The sequence below is a fragment of the Rhinopithecus roxellana genome, chromosome 5 (genome assembly GCF_007565055.1).
Source record: "Rhinopithecus roxellana isolate Shanxi Qingling chromosome 5, ASM756505v1, whole genome shotgun sequence".
NCBI lineage: Eukaryota > Metazoa > Chordata > Mammalia > Primates > Cercopithecidae > Rhinopithecus > Rhinopithecus roxellana.
Window position 1 is genome coordinate 23151794 of NC_044553.1, and position 26527 is coordinate 23178320.

The 26527-nt window shown below is 39.3% G+C and overlaps 1 long non-coding RNA gene across 2 annotated transcripts in view; it reads left to right on the forward strand.

The window, feature by feature from the left end:
* The window catches only part of LOC104660840, a 60787-nt gene extending 53865 nt beyond the window's left edge, over positions 1 to 6922 (forward strand). The window contains exons 6-8 of one of the 2 annotated variants that reach the window (XR_747767.2): positions 1506 to 1592; positions 3312 to 3460; positions 6726 to 6922. This is a non-coding gene — a long non-coding RNA (uncharacterized LOC104660840). Of the gene's footprint in view, positions 1 to 1505; positions 1593 to 3311; positions 3494 to 6725 lie in introns of those variants that run through there. The other variant, XR_004057402.1, reaches the window with a different exon arrangement.
* Positions 6923 to 26527: the final 19605 nt, after the last annotated feature.

Genomic DNA, 26527 nt, shown 5'->3' on the forward strand with positions numbered 1-26527 from the left:
CCTGGTGCTGGGCTCACACAGGACATGGGGTAAAGAAGCGTTTGCTTTCCCCCAGTGAAGGTGAAGTGTTTTCCTAGAGGATGGTTGCTTAGTTGGTGTTGGAAAAATATAACAGTTGTGTTTTTCTTTCCTAACAAATTGAGGTTTCTTAATCAAAATGGGACAACACTATCACCCTCTAAGCTGCTGTGGGTCTGATCATTGGCTTTTCGAACCCCTCAGCTGCTTTACACTAGACTTAAGGTGGCTTCCAAAATTCCTACCTAAGCATGTGGTCTGCAAGGCCTTATGTGATGTGGCTCTGCTCACCTACGTCTCATCACATTCTGCTTTATCTCCAGGTCCTAGTGGTCCAAGCATGCTGGCCTGTATTATTTCTTTCACTTCCAAGCTGTTTCCTACTCCTGGACCTTTCCACTTGTTTTTGGAAATGTTTTCATTTTTCCTGATACTCTTATCTATAACCTCCTTCTTAAGGCTTCTATTGCAACACCTTTTATACTGAAGCACTTGTTTATATGAAGCCTTCACTGTAAGCTCCACTTTATTCTTACTTTTACTTTGCGTATTTATTATCGTATGCAATTTTCTATTCATTGGCGTGATTATATAATATTTATCTCTCCCATTAAACTGTAAGTTCCATGAGGGCCGGAATGATGTCATTTTTATGATTATCTCCTGAAGACTCAATAAGCAGTTGTTGAATTAATTACTGAATGAATGAAAACATGAATAAATGAAAGACATAGTGACATATACCGTTATTTCTCCTATGTTTAGGTAATGCTACACCTGAGATTTAGAAGTATCTATACAGTGTTTTGGGCTCATTTCTGGAGTCATTTCTTTCTCAGGTTCAGGCAGCAGTCATTTCTCATAAAAACCATGGCCAAGCTGGGCGTGGTGGCTCACGCCTGTAATCCCAGCAATTTGGGAGGCCAAGGCAGGCAGATCACCTGAGGTCGGCATTGTGAGACCAGCCTAACCAACATGGAGAAAACCCATCTCTACTAAAAATATAAAATTAGAAATTAGCTGGGTGTGGTGGCGCATGCCTATAATCCCAGCTACTTGCGAGGCTGAGGCAGGCGAGGCAGACGAATTGCTTGAACCCGGGAGGTAGAGGTTGCAGTGAGCCAAGATCACACTATTGCACTCCAGCTTGGGGGACAAGAGTGAAACTCCGTCTCAAAAAAAAAAAAAAAAAAAAAAATTCGTGGCTGACATGATTTTGTCTACTTCAGCGGTTTCTGCTCTAGGTGTTTTATTTGGTGAAGTTGTCATCTCAAGGCTACTCCAACAATGGGCAAACCATGGTTTAGGTGCCCACTGCTGACTGAAATGGTGGCCATTACTTTGCAAAGAACAGTCTAGAACTGCTTTGCTAATCCCGGGGCTTTGAACATGGCTTTTTGGCACACAGAGGGTCTTGAGCATGGGAGGTACCTTGGCAGACAGGTCCAGCACAACCTTTAAAAATGTTTATATCTGCTGAATTCTAGATCCAAATCCTGTCTTCAAGAATCCTGTCTTCACTGGCTTCAAAACTGGGATGAAGGAGGCTCCTTAGTGGAGAGCAAACCAAAGAGGTATTTGGAACAGGGATAAGGGGATGGATAGAAGTCAGGGAATGTCTCCAGGGAGAAGTGATCTTTGAGTTGAATCCAAATTGGTGGTCAGGATTGAGTTACTCAGATAGGCATATGTGACATGGTATAAGGGTGGGCTGAGGGAATAGCAGTGCAAAGGCCTAAAGAGATGTTTGGCGAAAAGGCTCAACCAAATCTCTGGACATACAAAACCAATTAATGGACTGTGAGAAGAGTGGTAATCCTTTGTCTCTCAAATTTGAATTATGTAGATAATTGCTTCAATTTTGTGCCTGGTATGTACCCAGTCTAAGTATATGTTTATAATCTAACATAGATTATCTTAAATTTTGGTTGGTAGGTAACAATGCAGTCCGAATTTCTGTTTTTTTTTTTTTTTTGTTTTTTTTTTTTTTTCTTTTGAGACAGAGTCTCACTCTGTCGCCCAGACTGGAGTGCAGTGGCGCAATCTTGGCTCACTGTAACCTCCGCCTCCCAGTTTCAAGCGATTCTCCTGCCTCAGCCTCCTGAGTAGCTGGGATTATAGGCATGTGCCGCCATGTCCAGCTAATTTTTGTATTTTTTAGTAGAGACAGGGTTTTACCACCTTGGCCAATCTGGTCTCGAACTCCGGACCTTGTGATCTTCCCGCCTCAGCCTCCTAAAGTACTGGGATTACAGACATGAGCCACCGCACCCTGCCACAGTATGAATTTCATTAACTTTTCTCCTAGGTTTTTATCAAGAAGGGCATGTGTGTGTGTGTGTGTGTGCACATATGTGTCTTCAAACTCATTTGTTAATCTTACTCATGTATAAATAAAGATCACAGATCTTGTTTATGTTAAGAGCTGTGAGATTTTGGCGAGCTGCTGCTTCTGGAATGTATACGTAGTGAAGAGCCAGAACTGCATACCAGAAAGAGCTCATGTTTTGGAGTTAAAGACCTGGGGACAAGGCTCAACTTGGCACTTACTAACCTGTGACTCTGGGCAAGTTGCATAACCTCTCTGAGTCATAGTATTTCCCCTCTAACTTTGTGGTAATAATAAGGTTATTTGGCTCATTTATCTCATAGAATTATTTATATAAGGCAATCTATTTGAAAAATCTTTAAACATTGTAAAGCGCCTTATAAATAGGAGGATTGTTATTCTAGAAAAAGTATACTTAAAAATGTGACAGGTTATGTAAGTGAATGGAGAGGCCCTACCCAAGCTCAGTATCATTTGAAAATTGAAAATAGCATATTTCAAATATGGCAATATGGATAGACGTTCAAAAGTTTCTGAGAGCAGTGAAAATTTATACTTATTGTGTTGCAGGTTTATAGTTCAGAAGGCAGTTCAATGTTGTACAAATTAAAGAGAAAGTCAGTCCCCCAAATAAAGATTGATAAAAACTTTTGATTTTTAGAAAAGAAGGCATAAAGTGAATTTTCATGAAATATTTCTTGGTAACTCACCTTGTAGTATTTTTGGAAATTATGTAACAATAGAATTACTTTCCAGAATACAGTAACAAGCTTTCCCCAAAATGTTTTGTTTAATTAAGAAGGAGCTAAGTAACTGGAGGAAAGGCAAGCACATTTTATATGTGACAAACAACTATCTCACACATTAGTTTCAAAATATAAGACATCTAAAGGTGCATATCAAACTCAGCGTTAAAAGTTATTGAGATCCTTTGCCATAAAAACGATTTCCTTATGTTTTCTAGAAACTCAAATTGGATTCATATTAAAGAAGAGAAGGATGGATTTTTTAGACAACACAAACCCAGGAAGGGTTTGAGGGGTGAAACAAACTGGGTTATGGATGAACAGCGGGTAATTGGAACATAGAATTGAAAGAGTAGTTAACATCTTGGTAAGTTACCCACCCTAAAATGCTTTAGAGCAAGATAGATTTTTGTTTTTCTGTTTTTTCTTCTATTTCTTCTTTTCTATTTTTTTCTTTTTTCTATCTTGTCATGTAGGGCACCCTTTTTTTCCCTCTAATTTTGAGATCCCCATGAATGAAAACAAAACAAATATTAAAATATTGCATAGGAACAACACAAATGGCTTTGGTAATGCACAAACTGCAAGTGGATTGGCTCTGTGTCAGCTGGTGCATGTAGGAAGCTGAAGCATATTTCCTTTCCAACTTTTTGGATCTTGAAAATACAAGACATTTTTTGGCGGGGGGTGGGCGCAAGGGTGCAATCCAATTAAAAAAAAAAAAAAAAAGACTGTATGACCATTGTGTAGGAAGAGCTTCAGCCACCCTACAGCAGGCAGTGAGTTGGTGTTCCACAAGTAACTGGGGGAGATGAAGGGTACATTGTAGTCAGGGGGAGTCTCTTTGGGCCTAAAATCACTATAGAACATTTTTCCAAAGTACCCTGGTGTCTGCACTGATCCTGAGTGCTGGCACTTGCACTTTGTCACCACATCCATCCCAGAGCTGCCCCAGTGGCTGGAGGCCTCTTGAATATCAGTATCATGCTGTCCCCCAACCTGGGGAATTCGTTTTCCTGCCCCTGCAGTAGACGTTTGCGTGAAGGTTAATCCACAGTTAGGAGTTACTTAACTCAAGCCTCAGAAAACATACACTGCATCTTTAAGAAATAGTTTACTTGTGAATCAGTAAACGTACTAGACAAAGCAGCCATTACTTATGCATTCCTGCATACCCAGCAAGGTGAAAATAATAGAATAAACATCATATACTTCATTATGATATCGGTTTACACTTCCAGGGTACACAAAAAGAGGCCATTTCATCAAGCTAATTGCCTGAAAGTAAAAGAGAGAGAACTTTAGCTATTAGTCTATTATGGGGCTTTTTTCTTAATCACAAATAGGGGCCGTGTGTCCCTGGGGGGATGTGTATTCTAATTTACAATTGAACTACAGATCAGAGCAATCAATCTTGGGCAGCACTTTTACAGTGTAATTGCTGCAACATAACAAATAAAAAAAAAAAAAAAAAAGAGAGAGAGACAGAAGAAGAAGAAGAAGGCCTAAGCTGAGCTTCAGCTTGAGGTGGAGATATTTCCAGGCACTAGTTCAGGGTGGGAGGGAGGGAAGAAATGCCACAAACATGAATATGCAATGAGGGCTCATTAGCGGCCTCGTGTTGCCATGACGAATGGCATTATCCGCGGCCTGGTGCTGCCTAAACATGAATTTTATAACGACCCATTTATCATGACTTGTCATGGGCTTCTGTACTGTACTTTCTTCCAGCTCACACACCTTTCCCTATTATGACAGTAGAAATCTTTCCTTTTATTATTATTGTTTCCTTTTGTATTGATTTCTGGCTCTTCCAAGTAAGTTGCATCAAACAGAGCAACATGCTAATGAGTGATTTGTGCCTTCAAAGTTGAAGAACTAAAACTTGATTATTCATCCCATCTTCTCTGTAGTCATATAATTGAGCACAGAGTTGGGCTAAACTTTGAAAGAAATTTCTTGATGTGTGAGTTTTTGCTTTTTGTTTTTTGTTTTGACTGTAGCATCTTGACACTGCAGAATTTTTTAAAATTTAAAATTAATGAAGTTATCTTCCTTTCATTTATTTTATTCCCTTTTTTGTACTTCCAGAATCTTTTAATATCTTAAATGCACAACTCAAAAGTTTCCACGTCTCTTCCCAAAATCTCGGAGCCATTACAGAAAAGTGTAAGACTAAAATGTTTCAGAGATTTTTAGTGCTTAGCATTTTACAAGTGCATGAATTGATTTCTCACTTAGAAACCCTCTTATATTGTACCGAGGAATGTTGGTGAAAAGCTTGTTCTTTGATAATAACTTCCTAGGATATACATTTTACTAACACACACACACAAAAAGTGGAAGCAATCTCCCATGATGAAAACCATGAGATCTGTTTGAATATTCAGCAGCAACAATTTGCTCTATGCGAAGGCTTGAGTCTTTGCCATTGGCCAGGAGGGAGGAGGGTGCATGTGTCTGTCAAAGTTAAGTCCACCAGTCAGCCACGCATAGGGTCCTGGAGTGGCAGAAGTGTCCTATTGTAATCAGAGATACAGTGTGTCTTACGATTAGTCCGTTTAGTACCATGAAAAGGGTAGCACTGAAACTATTTCTCAGATTTAGCTTGGTGAAACATGGCAGCACAAGGAAGTAGAATCTGGTATTGCTTTGCACATCCAGGGATTACAGTCATTGCTGTATTTAATTTGTGAACAGTAAATAACTGACAAGGTCTTTTTAGCATGACTGTCTCTACTGTGCCCTCTTGGATTTCATTTTAATAGTAATGACACTTTTACATAGTAATAATATTTATGTAACAATGATATGTAAAGCTCGTGATAAAATGTTCTGTGTATTACTGATAATTTTATATTCATAAAGGATTTTGCCCTCCCCCAGTTCTTGTTTTTGATCCTTGGGTTCACTAGAATCGGGTCTGTTATTTAATTTTTTTTTTAAGGAAGAGAAAATTGGGGCTCAGAGGTTAAGTGACTGGCTCAAGGTCACACAGAAAAACGAGATGCTGGGGCTCAGCATCAAGTCCCCAGGTCAGTGCTTTAATTAGCAGAAATTATTGCTAAAATGGCAGGTAATCTCTTTTAGGATTTAATGATAAGTGAATGAATTGGGAAAAGAGCCCATTGAAAAGATGACCATCATTTACACTTGAGAGCCTGTTATTTTCCAAAGCTACTTACTAGGACTGAAATTCGCATGTGCATGTCAATTAAAATTAAGTTACCATTCAAACCATTTAAGTTGAATTAACTTTCATCATTTAAAAATGCAGACATGAAATGTTTTCCAACATAAAGACTTGGGCATCATCCTGGATGGTGATCTTGTCTTATGAGTCCACTGGGCATTATATTTTTGTTTCTGAAGAAAATATCCCTATCTTCCTCGTGAATGAATTACATAGGATTTTTAGAGATCATTCTGTGAAAAAGGGAGTGAAATACTGGCAAATGATATTAAAGAACACTGTGATTGTGACTGAACAGATTAAGACTGTGTCTATATGACACCAAACATCTGGATGAAAATGGAAAAAAAAAGTAAAAATCCTTGATGTTCTGTTTACTTGATACCATACATCTGGATCTTTAATAACATCTGGATTTTTGACTCTTTCCTTCTCCTAGGTTTCATCTGGGTGTTCGGCATCATGTTCAGAAATGAGAAAGATAAAATTCAGCACTGTTATTACTGAATTAGATAAAATGATTGTATTTAATTAATCTGTAAATATTAACTAATTATTCTGTTTACCATAACATGTAATGAATATAATTCTCCACCAGGCAAATAAAGAAAGAAAGATGTCATTAGATGATTTAAGTGTAAAACTTGGCTTAAAGCACATTTACATCTTGGTCATAGTTTACTGGCATTAATTTCCTTGGGCAAAACTCTTTTTAGGTCCTCAGACAACCATTTTCTCTTCTGAGGAATAGATTTCCCTGGTTCTTATGAGGATCTGTTCGTTTACAATGTGTTTTGACAGTAGTAAAATTTAGTAAACATTCAGTAACATATGAGATACATCTAGTAATAGATGTTTTCTTTGCCAAGTGAATTATCCAGGGCTGATAAAAATCAGTGTAAAACCCACTCTCAGAGCAGCCTTCTGACATGCCCGAGGCTGAAGCCCAAAGAGGAATCTACTGAAACTGGATTTCAAAGCCTTTGTCGCAATGAAAAGCACCTTCTGTGACTGATGTTTTTTTGTGATCTCCTCTAAAAAAGTTATCATAATTATTGAACATTTCCTCTGTAGCTTATTCTCAATCCAATCAGTTATAATGAAAATAGTCTGCTTGCTTTTCATATTCTTAAGTTTTCAAAATGATTAGTCCTTCCTTGAGATATCCTATTAATTGAACACACAACCCAGATGAAAAGGCTGAAACCCAAGAGTATATAAAAAAACACAAGGTTGTTATAATTTAAGTGCCTTCAAAAGATCTAATTTGATTTCTAAAAGCAGTTTTGCAGATGTGAAAATTAAAAGCACGCAGAAACAAGATATAGTTTAATGAATGTGTAGGTTAAGAAACATTTAGAGGTTTCAGTAGCTTTACTCTGACTTGTTTGTTTGTTTAGCTGTTATGTTGGAAAGACTGGGCCCACAATACAATAAAAATTACTGAATTTTATGGGTCGCTATTTCATCGATCAAATTGTCCCATTCTTTCCAACATGTTTCTGAAGCAACTTGGTATTTCTATCTGCAGATTTGCAGGTCCAGGACCTGTCGATCAGATTTCCGATTCTAATAAAGTCCAAGAGTCTCCCCACTTAGGTTTGTCTTAGCTGTTTCATCAATGAGCCCCTCCCCTGTTCCCAGCAAATTGCACACTTATTCCCACTTAAAAAGAAAAAAAAAAGAGAGAGAGAGAGAAAGAAAATAATAATAATAAAAAAAAACCCTTCCCACTGGTTCTAATGACATCTTCAGTCATTAATGAGTTAATAAAAATCTCGAAGTCATCTGGGCTAGATAAGAAGGAAGAAAGAAAAGTATTGTACTGTAATGACAGGCTCTTGAGCTGCCCTCTGAGATGTCATGGGTCAGTCATGTTAAGAATGTGTGCGTCCAATCATCTGCTGATTTTTATCAGCAAGCCCTCCAGCAGGAGCTGACAAGGGCCAGTTTGGGAGTCACAATGAACAAACAATGACTTTTTGGATTGTTGGGGGCTGTGTCATAGAGTGAGGGGTTTACATATACTAAAACATGATGACATTAGCAATCAATATACCAATTACTGGACAAGTTATTGGAGGAGGCATTCACGTGTCTTCAGCCTGCTTGCACTTTGAAGGGGCCTCTAGCAGGGAGAGTCCGTGTGTCCAGAGGCAGGCAAAGGTTCAAGACCTCAGGCCCAGATCTAAAAGGCAAGCCCCTCTTCTCAGGTTGAAGTAGTCCAGAGCTGCGTGATTCGAATCCCCTGGGGAGTTTATTAAAAATACAGATTCCCGACTTTCCTTCCTGGAGATTCCATCTCAGGAGTCTGGGGCTAAGGGTGGGACTCAGTGTTTTTAACAAAGATTCCAGGTAATCCTGATTGGGGGTGTTAGGGAACTGCTGTACAGTTGTAATTCCCAAAGTGCTGTCCCCCAGCCAGAGCAGCTGCATTCCTATCACCTGGAAGCTTGTTGCAAATGCACTTTCTTGGGCCCCTCCTTAAACCCACTGAAACTGAAACTCACTAGGGGTGGGGCCCAGAGATCTGTGTTTTAACACAGCCCCCAGGTGATTCTGATGCACTCTGCAGTTTGAGAACCAAGGCTGTAGTACAAAGATCCTGCCAAGGTGTTGCAACACAGCTCTGTCATCTGTAGCCTCTGAGGCTCCTCATGGGTAATTTGTTACTAGTACTAGTTAGAGTGCTGGAGTTTGCAAATGATTTACTTAAAAAAATTAAATTAGAGTAGATCCAAGATTATCTTCACAATCATGCCACTCTCATTCACTTGCATACTGCTAGGCGTTCTTGAATGATCTTGATGTATGAGTGACTTTGATTATAGAATAGGAAGAATAAACATAGCTTTTGTCTATTATTTGAAGTAGAAAGAAAGAGTGGATTTGTACATAATCTTAAAAGAAAAGGAGTCCATAAGAAAAATAAATGTACATGAAGCATTTATTTGATGTATGACTAATATTTATCTAGGTAACCGGTGCCATTTGTGAAACCCATGGGCAAATTAGTGAGGTCTACTGTTTTTGTCTTTGGTAGCCGCAGACCATGCAACATGTCTTAATTAGAAGAGGAGAATATGCATGGCCCAAGGTCAGCATATCCTTAGAAGAGGAATGGCAAAGACCTTCTTGCAGTTGGGTTGGGACTTCCTTTATTCAGCCAAGGGTCCTCCTAAAGGGGCTTGCTAAACTTTCAAAAGAGGTGGACTCGTTTGTCAGCCACGCAATATATTTAAAGCAGTGTTCTCCAGAATACGTTTGAAAGAGTAATTCCGTGTCTCAAAACGTCGAATTAAAAAAATGTCCAGGGTCAAGTTAGAAAGAGTAGATTAACCTGAGTTAAATAGGAGTGTTTGCAGCAGGGCTCCCAAAAGCCTCCAGCACATTACTATGCACTGTGAATCCCCAGGACATTTGATCTTCAATAGATTTGATTACCCAAACCATTTTATAAAGGAGAAGCTTGTAGCATTGGAGTTCAGGGAATAGACTTTCAGGAGACACAGATTTTTATCTTCTAAGATGGCAAATACCTGTTGGTAGAAGCTAGTTCTTTTATATGTTGTATAGTAAGGAACCTCTTCCTGTATTCTAATTTTTCAAACCCTCTGTGTCTGGCATCAGGATTCATTATGTGGTGGCTTGATGCCAGCAAAAAGGTTCATGTGACACTCACCAAAGAGTTAAATAAGTTGTCCAGTTGTTGATGGTTTGGTTAAATTATCCCTGAATTTTTGGCATATCTCCCAGAACAGGTACTCATAAAAAAAGAAAGAAAGAAACCTGGGTTTTACTAAGTGAGATTACATTGTGTTTTCATATATGAGGGATAATTCCAGTGCAACTACTTGCCTGTACCCAGAAACTGGTTGCATAAGCAGATGGTCATTGGACTGGGCCTGATGTTAGAAAGTACTTCTGCCCCCCTCCATTGACAGTACTTCCCTGGTCTTTTCTAGTTCACAGGGCTCCAGATGGCCATAGCTGTGTCAGCTACCTTTGTACCCGCACTGGCTATTTCTGAAGGTGAAAGGTTGGGGATATGTATTACAGAGGGCAGGCCAGGAGGGATATAAGCACATTACTTGTTGTAAAATTTCTTTTCTAGAAGTTATGGCCAGAACTGTGCATTAATGCCAAATGTTAATTCTTGCCGGGGACATGATGTCTTATAAACGTTATGAAAGAATATCATTTTTCCTGTAGCAGTGCAGGTACTTTTAAGGCTGTGTTAAGAAAAGGGCTAGTTTCCCCATAACATCTGCAGGTCACCTGCTTGCTTGTAAATCGCCTCTATGCTAACATCCCTTCCAACTGTTACACAATAGTTAGAAGAAATTGTCACATGGTAGAAAGAATAGAACTTAGCTGACATTTGAAAGATGTGTAAAGATTAAAAGCAAACAAACAAAAATTCCTCCAAAATAAAACAACCCCACCACCCTTGTTAATATTTGTCACCTTTTCTACATAGTTTTACAAGTCTCTGCAAGACTCAGAACTCATTAGGATGTGTCTCTCAACTAGAAATAATAGAGCGGATTCAACTTTGGGAGGTCCTAAAGCCCTTTTTTCATCTCCTTTGTAAATATATCCCCATAGACACCACATGTGCTTCCAAGCTTTCCAGACACAAGGCGTTTGTATGACGAGATTCACTCTACACCCTCGTAGAACAGAGCAGAAGTTCAACATAGTTAACAGAGATCTACCCACCACTGGTCTGGTTTGTTATGTAGTTGAATATTTCTCCCCTTTATATTCTTTGAAATGTTTTGAATTAAAATAGCTTACTCAAGGTCACTGAAGGCATATGGTCCTGCTCAAAACTTTAAACAAAACATTAGTTTTTACAACCTTTTGTAATTTGGTATTGTATACAACATAGTTATATGCAGAGTTTCTGTAATCTTTTCAGTGGGTGACAGAAATATGAGAAGCAAATTTATAAGCCATTTAGTGAAGCATTTAATCAATTTCATGCATAGGAAATAACTCCGATTGCTTTGCTTTATCAATCTTTCTCTCCAGCAAAACTCTTAAGTCAACAGGATCTCCAAACACTGCCTGGGTGGGGGAGGGGCTGGGGGCGGGGTGGGGAGCGGGCAGGCACCTTTCCCTGCACACAAATGTCACGGACTTCAAAAGTCTGCCTAAAACGGGCTTGCCAGCATCTATGAAGCTTCTGGAGGCTGTTAATGTGTTTCAGAAAGAAAGCACGGATCTAATGTTTAGAGGAAGTTTTCAAGGCCTTTTACTGTAAAGTTATTCATTAAACACCTTTTTCCCAGAGTGACTCTCACATGCTCAGCAGTGCAGACTGTGTTCAACATTAGGCTCAAAGAAGTATTTTTGTAAAAACCGTTTCGGTGGTTATTACTTTTAAATACATGAAAACTGAAACAACTCACATTAAAACTTAACTTCTGAATTAAGGAGTTGAAGCGATGTGACCAAAATACCTGAGATTCACCAAAGGGTCCTTTTACAAGCAGAAGTATTTTAGCCGTTTTCAGGATACTTGAATTGTTTTTTAGAGTTCATGTTCCAATTCTCTTTTTGAATTGCTTGAAAGATTAATCCATCTCTTGGCTACATAGTGAGTTAATATTTTCTTTTCTGTCACGTGCTAGAATGTCTCTTACGACATTTTACCCCAAACACCATCAAGTTTTTAAGTGAAAAAGTCATAAGGGAGCAAAAGATGATTTTGCCAATAATCATTATCTGCTAAACTGTATTAACATTGCATTAGCTCTACCTTGTCCTCTAAAATGGGAACCGATAAAAAGGTATTGCAGATACAGTTTCTAATTTAGAAAATAATTTGCTTCCACTGATTTTTGAACCTAGAAAAATATTCCAGTGAATAAATTCAGTCTAGTTGCTTTTTTTTTTTTTTTTTTTTTTTTTTTTTTGAGATGGAGTCTTGCTCTGTTGCCCAGGCTGGAGTGCCAGTGGCATGATCTTGGCTTACTGCAACCTCCGCCTCCTGGGGTCAAGCAATTCTCCTGCCTCAGCCTCCCGAGTACTGGAACTACAGGTGCCCACCACCACGCCCTGCTAATTTTTGTATTTTTAGAAGAGACGGGGTTTCACCATCTTGGCCAGGCTGGTCTTGAACTCCTGACCTCGTGATCCACCTGCCTTGGCCTCCTAAAATGCTGGGATTACAGTCGTGAGCCACCGCACCCGGCCTAGATTCTTCAGTTCTGATTTTAAATCGGCTCCATTCCTGGACCTCATCTCAGTCTCCTGATGTTTCATTCTGCCTTTTAAATATGACATATGCAAGGATTTGCCTGTGTTGGCAGTTCAGGTGGCATGCCATTGATATTTATTTTGCTATACTATTTAACTTGTGGGGGTCCCATCATTATATTGAACAGAGTTGCCTTGATAATCTTGCATAAAATTGGCAACTCTTCGGGAAACTGGCTATGGAAGTAGCTTGGCTGATTTGTCTATCTCTCTGTCTCTCTGTCTTTCTATCTCTTTATGTATCTATTGTTCTATCTTTCTATTGTTATTCAACGATTAGGTCCTGCATTACACCAGTGCCTTTATTGACTTTTTTAAACAATCATTTTGAAAGAAAGATATCTTTGGTGTAAGATCTAATATTTAATGCGAAAAGGGACTCCCTAGAACTAAGAAATTTAAAATTTTCAAATAAATTTTGAAACACCAAACAATTACTATATACTTATTCTACTTGTAAATATTAAGGTATTAAAGGATAAGGCTAAAGTGCTCTTTGCTATGACTTCTCTGCCTCCCTTGATGTGATCTATGTTACCAAGGATATGCATCTTGCCAGTCCCTTTTCTGTCCAAATGAGTCACCAAAATGTGCCATATTATATGTATCATTGTGCATTTGTTATTTTCACTTATCCGTGTTTTGGAGATCTTACTTGGTTAGGAGAAACAGATATACCCCATTCTTTCTAACTACTTAGAGAATTTCCCATGACAGGGGTAGACCATGCTCTCTGAGTTTTTCTCCTATGATGGGCATGTAGATTCCTCCTACCTTTTCACTATTACACATAGCACATTAGTAAATATCCTGGTACATACTTCCTATGTACTCTAGTATTCCTCATATGCTCGTATGCATAATACAATACTCTTATGCCGTGTCTCTACATGGACACTTAAAGTGAAACTGCTTGGTCATAAGTATGCATATTTATGTTTACTAGTTATTGCCATATTATCCAGCAATTTTAATTTTAAATGAAAGTCCTACCATAATCTCTGATACAGCTTTTCTCAACTCTACTGAAACCTACACATTGCTACAGCCAGTCTCATACTCTGTTAATAATTTTGCTTCTGCTTCTCCAAGAAGATGGAAACCATCCAGAATGCCTTTGCTACTGAGCTTTTCCTTTTCTGGGGCAAGCTGGGGCCAGGCAGGCTAATCACGGGGGCATAGCCTGATGTTCAGAAACAGAGCTGCTCAGGGCCATTGAGGTGACCAGACATTCAGAAACTGGGGAGCATCAGGTCAACAAAAGAAGCCTATTCGTCTTTTAAAAATGCATCAATAAAGTCAGTGACACATTTTCATTTTGATCATAACACATGTCCAAATTCAAACAATTGTCTCAGCCAGTTTTATAGCTGAGGCCTACACATTTTTACTATTTTTCAAAGACAGCCTTGGGGGCAAGGTAGAAAGACTTATAATCAGATTTGTGGTGATTGTTTAGGATTTAGGGCCCAGGAAGGGGATGCTCCTGGGAACCACTTTCCTTGTCCCCTTCACCCAGTGTTTTTCTGGTCCTCTGCATAGTATTTTACACCCATGACCTCCTTCCCAGTCTTATTGCTGCCTCTTCATTCAGACTCACCTTTAAATTGTTCTGGTGGCTTCATGTTAATTTGTCTCTGCTAGTCTCCTCTTTCTTCCATCCATTTTACCCTGCTAAATCTTCATGAAGTACAAATCTGGTTTTTAGTATTTTTGTTTGTTTGTTTTCAAGAGACAGTGTCTCCCTCAGTTACCCAGGCTGGAGTGCAGTGGCACAATCATAGCTCACTGGAGCCTTGAACTCCTGGACTCAAGTGATCTCCCACCTCAGCCTCCGGAGTAGCTAGTACCACAGGCATGCAGCACCATGCCCAGCTAACTAGCTTTTATTTTTTGTGGATATGGGGTCTCACCATGTTGCCCCAGGCTGGTCTCCAATTTCTGGGATCAATCCATCCTCCCACCTTGGCCTCCCAAAATGCTGAGATTGCAAGCACAAATCATCCTTCCTGGTCCCAATCTGGTTTTGATTGGCTATTGTATAACATAGCTTCTTATTACTTGTACTCTTTATCCTGCCATTCAAAGTCCTCCATGATTTTTTCCCAAAATTGTCTTTTAAAAAACTTCCTTTCTTCTTCTCTTTTATGTATATTTTAACTTAGCAAAACGAAATGGTTACCCTTCCCTCAACTTTCCTGCTTCTTTACTCTTCCTTTGGCCAGAATGCCCTTTCCTCAACTGCAGAAAAATCCATGTCTTCAAAGTCAGGCCACTCCATGAGGCTTTTTCTGTCTTCCTCATTTTCCACCAGATGAGTGTGACTGTTAATAGAAGACAATGACAGGGATTAAAATGGGAGAGGGAGGCCGGTGCAGTGTCTCACACCTGTAATCCCAGCACTTTGGGAGGCCAAGGCGGGCAGATCAACTGAGGTCGGGTGTTCGAGACCAGCCTGACCAACATGGAGAAACCCCGTCTCTACGAAAAATACAAAATTAGCCAGGCTTGTTGGCACATGCCTATAATCCCAGCTACTGCGGAGGCTGAGGCAAGATAATCGTTTGAACCTAGGAGGCGGAGGTTGTGGTGAGCCGAGATCGCACCATTGCAGTCCAGCCTGGGCAACAAGAGTGAAACTCCGTCTAAAAAAAAAAATCGGAGAGGAAAACCAGAAGTCAGAGGTTGGGCTAACCTCTAAGTCCTAAGTGAAATGGCTTGATCCTGTATAACTTAAATAAGGGTTACACACATTCTAAGTGATGGATGTATTTTCCACTCCACAGTCTAAAACAGAATGTGAAAATGTAATCTAATTGTAACTGTATTAAAATGTTATGCTACAGTTAAGTCTCTGTTCAGCTCCTACTCTAGTGCAGGCATCTAATCAGGAAATGGCCTCCTGTATAACCCATGGATTGTTTGTAACTCAGAACCCTTAAGTGCAATGAAGCTAACCCCATCTATATTAATAACATATTTAGACTATGTTATGTATACCAATTCAGAGATGAAAATGATACTTCGAGTCTATTAGTAGAACATGTACTTTCAGCTGATTTTTAAGATAAAAAGGATCTGTTTTATACAGTTGTCTCTACCCTTTTCTGCCTGTTCCCCCTGTAACTAATGGTATACATTTATGAGAAGCCTCGTGGAAGTTAGCCATGGAATCCTGGTCTTGCACGAGCTTTTTTTTTTTTTCTTTAAGGATTACTGTCAAATATTGGGATTGAATCTCTAAAATTAGCTTTTAGAATTTATGTATAATAATGAAAAATTGGGAGCCAACTATATGTCCAAGAATAGTAGATTGATTCCATACATATAACATATCAATATTGAAATATTATATGGGCTTTAAAATGTTATAAAGTCTATATTAATATTGAAAAAGGTTTTACGGTAATCTTAAGGACACTTAAAAGGCAAACCCATATTTAAACTTAACTTTATATGGACTATGAACTTGTCAGGGTGATAGATTGAGAAGTTATTTTATTTCTTTTTTTTTTTTTTTTTTTTTTTTTTTTTTTTTGAGACGGAGTCTCGCTCTGCCGCCCAGGCTGGAGTACAGTGGCCGGATCTCAGCTCACTGCAAGCTCCGCCTCCTGGGTTCCCGCCATTCTCCTGCCTCAGCCTCCCGAGTAGCTGGGACTACACGCACCCGCCACCTCGCCCGGCTAGTTTTTTTTGTATTTTTTAGTAGAGACGGGGTTTCACCGTGTTAGCCAGGATGGTCTCAAACTCCTGACCTCGTGATCCGCCCGTCTCGGCCTCCCAAAGTGCTGGGATTACAGGCTTGAGCCACCGCGCCCGGCCGAAGTTATTTTATTTCTTTAAAACATTTTAAAATGTGGGCAAGGTGCATTGGCTCACTTCTGTAATCCCAGAACTTTGGGAGGCTGAGGCAGGCAGATCACTTGAGGTCAGGGGTTCAAGAGCAGCCTGGCCAACATGGCAAAACCTCATCTGTACTAAAAATACAAAAGTTAGCTGGGTGTGGTGGCACATGCCTATAGTCCCAGCTACTCTGGAGGCTGAGGCAGTAGAATTGCTTGAACCCAGGAGGCAGAGATTACAGTGAGCCGAGACTGGGCCACTGCATCCCAGTTTTGGTGACAAAGTAAGACTCCATCTCAAAAAAAAAAAAAAAAAAAAAAAAAATGTTATATTCAGTGGACATTGAAATCCAAGCATTACAGTAGCTGTATTGCTCCTAGCTGAGTGGTGAGAGCTGGATCAGAGAAAGAGGATTCTGTCTTTTCCTAGCCTCAGAAAGGCAGCTGGAGGGGTTCCCCCAAAACTAGGGAAGAGCACACATTGCTCTTGCAAACAAGGAACTTGAGATGGGCAAACTTAAAAACCACCCTGATTTCACTTGAGGACACTGGTTTAAATCGACACTTAAAAGAGAAACCTGAAGCCTCAGTATAAGGGTAGAACTCATTATAGCTTTTCCTGCTACTAACAACACACCCCGATATCCTGATTTTTATAGATTGATTATCTTATGAGAGGATGAAGAAAACTAACCAATGGGATTGCCAACGCACCTTACTAGTCTTTGAGGAACTGTAAAAAATGGAAGAATTAGTGGAAATTTAGAGATATGCAAATGATGTTTTACTTTCAAAAATATTCTGAAGGTGAATTTTGGAATGAAACACTTGATAGCCCATGAATTAGATGTTGAGCTTCAACAGAATTTAGTATACATTTTTAATTGGATATTTGGTAAACCTTTATCGGAGGATGATGGAAATCTAGAACATTAGACTGAGAAGGAAGTTGGAAATAGAAACAGTTCACTTAGATCCCTCATGGATTCACTAAAAACAGCTCAAGTCATGCTGACTTCTTTTTTTTTTTTTTTTTTTTTTTTCTGATAAGGTGAATGTGGTAGTAAGGGATACTAGAAACCAGAAAACTGTAGTCTCTTCAAACTATAAAGTCTAGAGGAAATCACCAGGCCATCTTGTTATTTAACCAAATGCAGATTCTGAGTCAGTAGATCTGGGGTTGGGTCTCAGTTTCTGCATTCTTAAGAGACTCCCAGGTGACACGGATGCTGCAGGCTCATGGGTCGTACTTTGAATAGCAAGATTTTAGACCATGCGCCCCAATACAGCTTGTTAAAAACCGGGTTTATGCCCTCTATGTCCAAAGTGTCTGATTCCACAGGTACAAGATTCTACTTTTTTTCAAGTGTCCAAGGTAATTGTATTGCATGATCTTGTAAGGAACCATAGCATCAGACACTACATAACCAGTCACAATACACAATATCATTATAGTTCTTTTTTATTTGATTTGATTTTTTAAGACAGAGTCTCGCTCTGTCACCCATGCTGGAGTGCAGTGGTGTGATGTCAGTTCACTCACTATAACCTCCGACTCCCACGTTCAAGCAATTCTCCTGCCTCAGCCTCCTGAGTAGCTGGCACTACAGGCACCCACCACCACGCCTGCCTAACTTTTGCATTTTTTAAGTCGAGTCAGGGTTTCACCATGACCAGGCTGGTCTCGAACTCCTGACCTCTGGTGATCTGACTGCCTTGGCCTCCCAAAGTGCTGGGATTACAGGTATGAGCCACCGTGTCCAATCACTATCATTATAGTTTTTACAATCAGTTGTATTTATAATTGATTGGACCTTTTTTTTTCATTCTAGATAAAATTAATTACTTCTACCATGGTACAACTTCTTTACCTTGTACATTATTGCATATTTTATGTTCTTTTCTTGCACACTTTGGCTCCCAATAGCCATGCCCTCTTACCAACACACCCTTAATAGAATTTGTATGCACAGTTACATTTTTTGGAATGGAATTGAGCGTTGACTTGTTCTACATCCCTAAGCCTCAGCCTCTCCTATGGTCAGTGAACACGATAATACCTACTTTATTGGGGATCAAATAAGAATAATGTGAAAGAATGTTCATGGCCTGACCTTGTAAATCTGTAACTCTAGGTTCTAGGCTGTTCCCTGCCAAATTTGACATGGCCTCAGAGAAGTTGTCAGATGTCTCTGATCCTCTCTCTTGCACCAATAGCAAAAGAGTTTTTAAATGTATAAAGTGCTAAACAGACTTGAGAGAGTTTTATTGTAAAAAGCAGAAAAATGCATTACTTTGTAATTTAATGAAATGAATATCCAAAATTAATTGAACAGCATTAAATTAATTAATATATCATTAATTTTTACATGAATTCTCTCCATTAGCAGCGTGTCTTATAAATGTTTGCTAGAGGGGTCTTATATGTAAGCATTACTCACTGGTAGAGGATTCTCACCTAATACATGTGCTAAATTTCTATCTTCTTGCACGATTCTGGTTGAGGATCATATTATTCCAGCCTTAGTTGTCCCCGAGGTATGCAGGAATTTCTCTCTTTTGTGTTGTGCAACCCATTGTGAAAGCACAGTGCCATCAGCGCTGCTATATGTGGTTTGCTAGAAGTATAATTTTCTATACCTCTTTGGCTTGGGCCGGAGAAAGAAACCAATAATTGCATGTTGACCTTGCTTGCTGCTTCTAGGGCCACTATATCCCACTGGGCTGTAAAATTAGCATTTCTGCGATGCCTGTCTTATTTGTGCCATTCTTTACCTGAACATTCTTTCCTATGGTGAATTTCAGAGAGAAGAAATACAGATAACTATTTTTTAAAAGCTAACTGACCTAAATGAAGACCTAGACTGAAGGAAGTCCAACTGCCTACGTTTAAATATAAATGCACAATGACCCAGATTAATAGACCTTCGAGCCAGAGAAAGGGTGAAAATGGTGAAGGCAACTGAGATATGGTAGGTGAAGAATAGGGGCTCTGGGGCCACATGGCCCGGGCTCTTATTCAGCTTCACTGCCTTCTGTGTGGGTAATCTTCGGTTAGTTAGCTCACTTTGCTAAGCTTCAGCTTCCTTCTCTGTGCAAAGAGGATTTAAGGAGGTAATCAATTCTGCTAGAATCTATACCTGGCAGAAACAGAGTTTAGTTTTTCATCCCAAAGCACTACAAATGCTTAGAAAAGTCCCAAGCACACAATAGGTGCTCAGTTGATGTTTGTTGAATGAATAGCTTTCTTCCAGAATGATAGAAAATACGTGTCTTCCTTAAGGTCCTGCAAAATGTTTTTCCACATGCCTTCTCTCCCGCGCACTCCTTCACTGGAATGTTTTTATTGTTCTTTAACAGTGAATGGCCCGAGCATTTTGTTTATCATGCCAGAGATAAACCAGGGCACGATTAGGCCGGGCGCGGTGGTTCAAGCCTGTAATCCCAGCACTTTGGGAGGCCGAGACGGGCGGATCATGAGGTCAGGAGATCGAGACCATCCTGGCTAATACGGTGAAACCCTGTCTCTACTAAAAAAATACAAAAAAATAGCCGGGCGACGAGGCGGGCGCCTGTAGTCCCAGCTACTCGGGAGGCTGAGGCAGGAGAATGGCGTGAACCCCGGAGGCGGAGCTTGCAGTGAGCTGAGAGCTGGCCACTGCACTCCAGCCTGGGCGGCAGAGCAAGACTCCGTCTCAAAAAAAAAAAAAAAAACCAGGGCACGATTAAAAGTCTAAACCCTTCCGTGGGCTTCCATATCATCTAAAGTGCTTATTGACTCGAACTAAAGTAGATGCAACAATTTGAAGCTTCAACCAAGTTTAGTCTTTTTTTCTTTTTTTACTGTTTACAAAACAAGATATTTTATGGAAGTAATGTATACGTTGAATAGAAGAGGGCTATTCCCAATATTATCTTTATCTTGTAGACATAAATAACAAACAACTCCGGTAATCAAAATTTACTGCAATTGTAATAGATTTTGGCAGAGTTTATGTATTGTATGCAATGCTAACATAATGCTGAGTTTCAAGGATAGAGACCAGGATTCCTAGTTTGGCTTTGTTAAATGGGGGGAAAAATCACTACTGTATTCGTTGTGTTTACTACATTCAAGAGATTAATTCTCATAAATAAAATTGTTTATACCAGCTTCTAATCAGAAAGTTGAAATTATCTGTGGCAATGTAGCCCACTAAAAACTTGTATACTATGAAAATATTTCAATAATTAATGCATGCTCCATCTAGAGTAATCGACAGTGAGGTCATAAATGTAATGGGCCATCTGTGTTTGATTTGTACATGAAAATGCTTAAAGGGATAGGCAGGTAATTCAAGCTTCCCTGGCAAGGAAGATTTGCTCCAACTTCTCCAAGTAGAAATGACATTTATTAGATTTTTTTCTTTTTTCTTAAAGTTTTTTCCAGGTTTTTATTTGATCTATGTACTGCTCACTGTTTCTTGTTCTAATGCAACAATCCCTTTTAGAGTTTTTGGTACTCTAAAACCAAATTAAATTGGCTCATAGTCATTCTTAACAATTATACTTGGTTCTCCTAATTTTTTTTTTTTTTTTTTTTTTTTTTTTTTTTTTTTTTTTTTTTTTTGAGACTAGGGTCTCACTCTGTCACCCACAATGGAGTGCAGTGGTACAATCATAGCTAAGTGCAGCCTCAACCTCCCAGGCTCAAGTGAACCTCCCACCTCAGTCTCCCAAGTAGCTGGGACTACAGGTGTGAGCCACCATGCATAGCTAATTTTTTAGTCTTTTTGTAGAGAAAGTCTTGCCGTATTGCCCAGGCTGGTCACAAACTCTTGTGCTCAAGCAATCCTCCCACCTCAGCCTCCCAAGGTGCTGGAATTATAGGCATGCACCACCACGCCCTGCCTCCTAATCATTTCAATGGCAACTTGAAAGCCACATGTCTTAATACAATATTATTAGAGGCTCACTCCAGTGACTAATTCTTCTCTGTCTGACCACTTCAAACTTTATTATTGCAGTTTTTGCTTTTTTGTCAGTTAACAATTAACCAGCCCTGCTTATATGTGTTAACGAAGAGTAATAGGACCAATAGGAATCTTAGTCATGGTTTTGTAACTCGCCCCTGTGAGCACGGAGCAGAATCTCTTATTTCTGGATGTAAGACAATCTCTATTAACATCAAAGGAGGTTTTAGGATTTTCTATGGAAGAAAACCAACGAGCATTGAATAATTGCTGAGACCTGGACCCAAAAACGTGTCCAGGAACACACATTCAACTAGAATTTACCAGGATTTATCATCTGCTGGGTACTGTGCTAGGCACTGAGGACATAGTGAATGAAACCAACAAGGTCCCCTATTCTCATGGTTCTTATATGCTAGTAAATGTGACTTCCTCCTTAGAGGTACTCTTAAGTTCTACAACTAGGAAACTAAATGGATTATCTCCCTTGGTAGCCCCTGCAAATCCGTATCTCCTCCTGTATTGCCTGTTCGGGGAAAATAAGCTATCATCTACTCAGTCACTCAATGCAAGAACCTAGGGTCATCCTGGACGATTCTCTTCCTCTTTTGTCTTCATCAAGGTGATTCACAAGTTCTGCCTCCGCTGTTTGTCATCGCCTGACTCTGCTTCCTTCTCTCCATCCCTATCCCGTACAGCCACAGTCTTAATTCAGTTCCTAAAATTTTTTTTGCCTAGAATCTTGCAACAACATCCAGTATTAATTCCTTACCATTCTATTCTTCATACTGCTGCTATAGTGATATTTTAAACATTATAATGTTAATAAGATAATGTCATTTCTCTGTAGAAAGTCCTTACCATAAGAGTTCTACAATTGTCTTGGAGACAAAACTCAGACTTTTAACAAGGTGTACAAGAAAAACTTTTGCTAACGTGGCCTGAGCCCATTTCTACTATGCCATCTCTTGCCACAAATCCAGCTCTCCAGTCCTGCAGAAGTCTATTTGCTAGGCACATTATACCTTAGTGCCTTTTACCATGCAATTCCCCTTGCCTGGAATCCCTGACTTTCTTTCATTCACTTGCACAATCTCTCTTCACCTGTAAAAGCTACTCCTAGAGATGTTGCTCTTTCTGCACAGTTTCTCTTCCTTGATGCTCGCCTGGGTTATTAGTGGACACTTCTCAGAACACTTCGGGTTCAGCTCTATGGCAGCATGGAGCAGCTCTGTTTACCTGCCCCAGGTGGTCACACAGTGTCTGCATACATGTGGGATGTATGCTGAATAGGAGGTGTTGAAGGACATTCACTACGTGTCCAGCACTGTGTTACGTCTGATCAAAGACACGATAGAATCTAAAGACAATTCTCTACAGTCCTTGTCTTTAAGTGGGGTGGCAACAAGATGCCTACCCCCTACCAATCTGTTATTTATTTGGAACTAATTGTTAAATCACCCTTTTTCTCCACTTTTCCACGCTAATATTTGTTCAAAGTTTTTAGTTTTTAAAGTAATTCTTAATATTCAGTTACGTCAGTTCTTGCAATTCTTACTTACAAACATATGCCTTTTAATAGCTTTAACCTGGTGCCCTTAATATTTTTCAAAGGCACCTGAGAAAAGTATAAGAAAAAATTTAAATTCATTTTATTCTAATTTTTGAAGTAGAGATGAGCTTTTCGGTTCCACTGTGGCATTCTACATAATGCCAATCAACCTAACAAAAAGCAAAGCAAACACATACCAACCCAGCTCTTCACGTATTGATATTAAACAGATATAATAGCTGGGACTGGACGCGGTAACTCAGACCCATAACCCCAACACTTTGGGAGGCTGATGCGGGTGGATCACTTGAGGCCACGAGTTCGAGACCAACCTGGCCAATATGGAGAAAGCTTGTCTCTACTAAAAATACAAAAATTATCCAGGTGTGGTGTCCTGTGCCTGTAATCCCAGCTACTTGAGAGGCTGAGGCAGGAGAATCAATTAAACACGATAGGCCGAGGTTGCAGTGAGCCAAGATGGCGCCACTGCACTCTGGCCTAGGTGAGACAGCGACACTCTTCTCAAAAACAAAAAGCGAAAAAAACAAAATAAAAAGCAAAAAGATGCAATATCTGGATAGTTAATTGAAATTTTACTTTTTCAGATACATGCTTGGTTTTGAGCAGACATAATCACCCTCTTTGTTTCCTGTAGAAGAAAACAAAATATAAGACACACTTTTAATCAGAAAAATGTAAATAAAAAATATAAAATACAAATTTAATAAAAATCTAAATTCAGCTCTTCACTATTTCCTGAACACATGCTCATTAGCTTTCACTATATGAAGTGTACTTCTAGAACGATAAGAAAAAGAGGCACTTGGAAAATTAATGAACGTGATTACAATATGTAGTGAGGCAAAGGGTAGTTTAAGAAACTGCACAGTTATACAAGGAAGAAAATGGGGTGAGAGAGTAAGTGCCCTCTATCTGAGGTTGCTTGTGACATGGCCAAGGGCCTGCAGTGTGCCCTGCATCCTAAGATGCTAGTGATGGGGCAGAGTGGGAGGACTCAGCTCAACCTTTGTTTTTCTTCATGCACCAAGCTAGGGAAGTCAATTTTGCCTTCAACACATAGGATTGATTGTTTTTGATTTCATTATTATGATCAGAAAAAAATTTTATATACCTTTCTATGTATTCAAAACATGGAAAAAAGAATCTTAAACAGCTATAGACATTACCACCCAGATGTTTTGAGTTCAAAGTAATTAACAACATGATAGGACACAATAAACAGAGCCATCTTTCAGACAAGTGCACAGCCTGATGAGACAACAGATTAAAGGCTTAATGGGGCCAGGTGTGGGGGCACATGCCTATAATCCAAGCCCCTTGGGAGGTCAAGATGGGAGGACTGCTTGAGGCCAGGAGTTCAAAACCAACCTGGACAACATGACAAGACTCCATGTCTACTAACCCCCCCCAGAAAATTAGCTTGGCATGGTCGCACACACTTGTAGTCCCAGATACTCAGGAGACTGAAGCAAGAGGATTGCTTGAGCCCAGGAGTTTGAGGCTGCAGTGATCATGCCACTGCACTCCAGCCTGGGCAACGAAGTATGACTTTATCTTAAAAAAAAAAAGGTAAAACAAAACAAAACATAAAAAGCTTTATTGAAGATGGTTTCAACTGGTTGAGATAAGTTCCAACCATGTTTCCCACCAAAATATGGTTTCTTGTACTTCTTTGTGACATTATAAAAGCAGTACATACTCAGAACAAAGAAAAATTAAAATATACAAAAAGCAAAACTAAGGAGAATACCCTGAAAAAGAATTTTTGCCTTTTCTACAAGTTAGCCATTGTGATTGCTTTGGTATATATCTTTGCAGATGTATAAAATAGCATGCTATTCTACATATGTTTTGTAACCAGCTTTTCCTCTTAACATATCAAATACATCCATGTCACTAGGCCTATTTAAGGTTATGTGCTTGAATAAGAACCTACTGCCAGTCAAGAAGGCACATTACATGATACATAGCAGCTCACATACTATCTTTTTTAAAAAATTAAAAGATACAGACAACTGAGAATCATAATAAATACATTAAGTTAGCATGAATCTTTATTTTAAACATTTAGATGTTGTGCCTTGTAAACAAATCAGTTTAGTGTTTAAGAGTGATGAATAAAAATGTTGGGAAGGTGAAGGGAATATTTTTAAATAATTTGGTAAAATAGGATGGGACTGGGTTTTGGAGATGAATGGATGTTTGCACCCAGCTTCCCCAAGTCCTAGACTATGGATAGGTGAGAATATCTAGCACTGTGCTTGGCATGCTGAGGGCTTGGGGAGAGTTGGAACCCATTTCAGTTACTGGGAAGAAGCAGGGATTCAGAACACAAGGATGGAAAAGGTAAGCAGTGTCAAGGGGAGGCAAGAATGTGATGGAAATACTAAAATGACTGGTGTCTCAAAAACAGGGAGAATGTTCAATAAATCGTGCTGGGATTGCTGGCTAGGGATATGCAGAAGAATGAAACTGGACCCCTACCTTTCACCACATACAAAATTTAACTTGAGATGGATTAAAGATTTAAATGTAAGACCTCAAACTGTAAAAATTTTAGAAGAAAACGTAGGAAATATTTACTAGACATCATCCTTGTAAACAATTCTTCGCTAAGTCCACAAAAGCAATTGCAATAAAAGCAAAAATGTATAAGCAACATCTAACTAAAGAGCTTCTGCACAACAACAGCCTCCATCAACAGAGTAAACAAACAGCCTGCAGAATGGGAGGAAATATTCCCAAACTATGCATCCAACAAAGGTCTAACATCCAGAATCTATAAGGAACTTAAATAATTCAACATGCAAAAAACAACCCATTAAAAAATGGGCAAAGGACAGGAACAGGCTCTTCTCAAAAGAAGGCATACAAGCAACCAAAAAACATGAAAAAAATGCTCAACATCACTAAGCATCAGAAAAATGTAAATTAAAAACCACAATGAGATGCTATCTCACACCTGTCAGAATGTCTATTATTAAAAGTCAAAAAATAACATGCTGGTGGGGCTGTGGAGAAGAGGGAATGCTTCTATAATGCTGGTGGGAATGTACAATTTCAGCCACTGTGGAAAGCAGTTTGGAGATTTCTCAAAGAACTTAAAAATGGAACTAGCATTCCACCCAGCAATCCCATTACTGGGTATATACCCAAAGGAAAATAAATTGTTCTATCCAAGAGATACATACACTTCTATGTTCATCACAGAGCTATTCACAATAGCAAAGACATGGAATCAACCTACGTGCCCATCAACTGTGGACTGGCTAATGTGGTACATATACACCATGGAATACTATGCAGTCATACAAAGAACAATATCATGTCCTTTGCAGCAACCTGTTTGCAGCTGGAGGCCATTATCCTAAGCAAACTAACACAGAAACAGAAAACCAAATAGCGCATATTCTCACATGTAAATGGGAGTCAAACATGCATGCATGGACATAAACAATGGATACTGTAGACTGCTAGAGCAGAGAGGGAAGAAAGGGAGCATGGGCTAAAAAAACTACTTATTGAGTCCTATTGCTCACTACCTGGGTGATGGGATCATCTGTACCCCAAATATCAGTATCACACAGTATACCCATTTAACTAACCT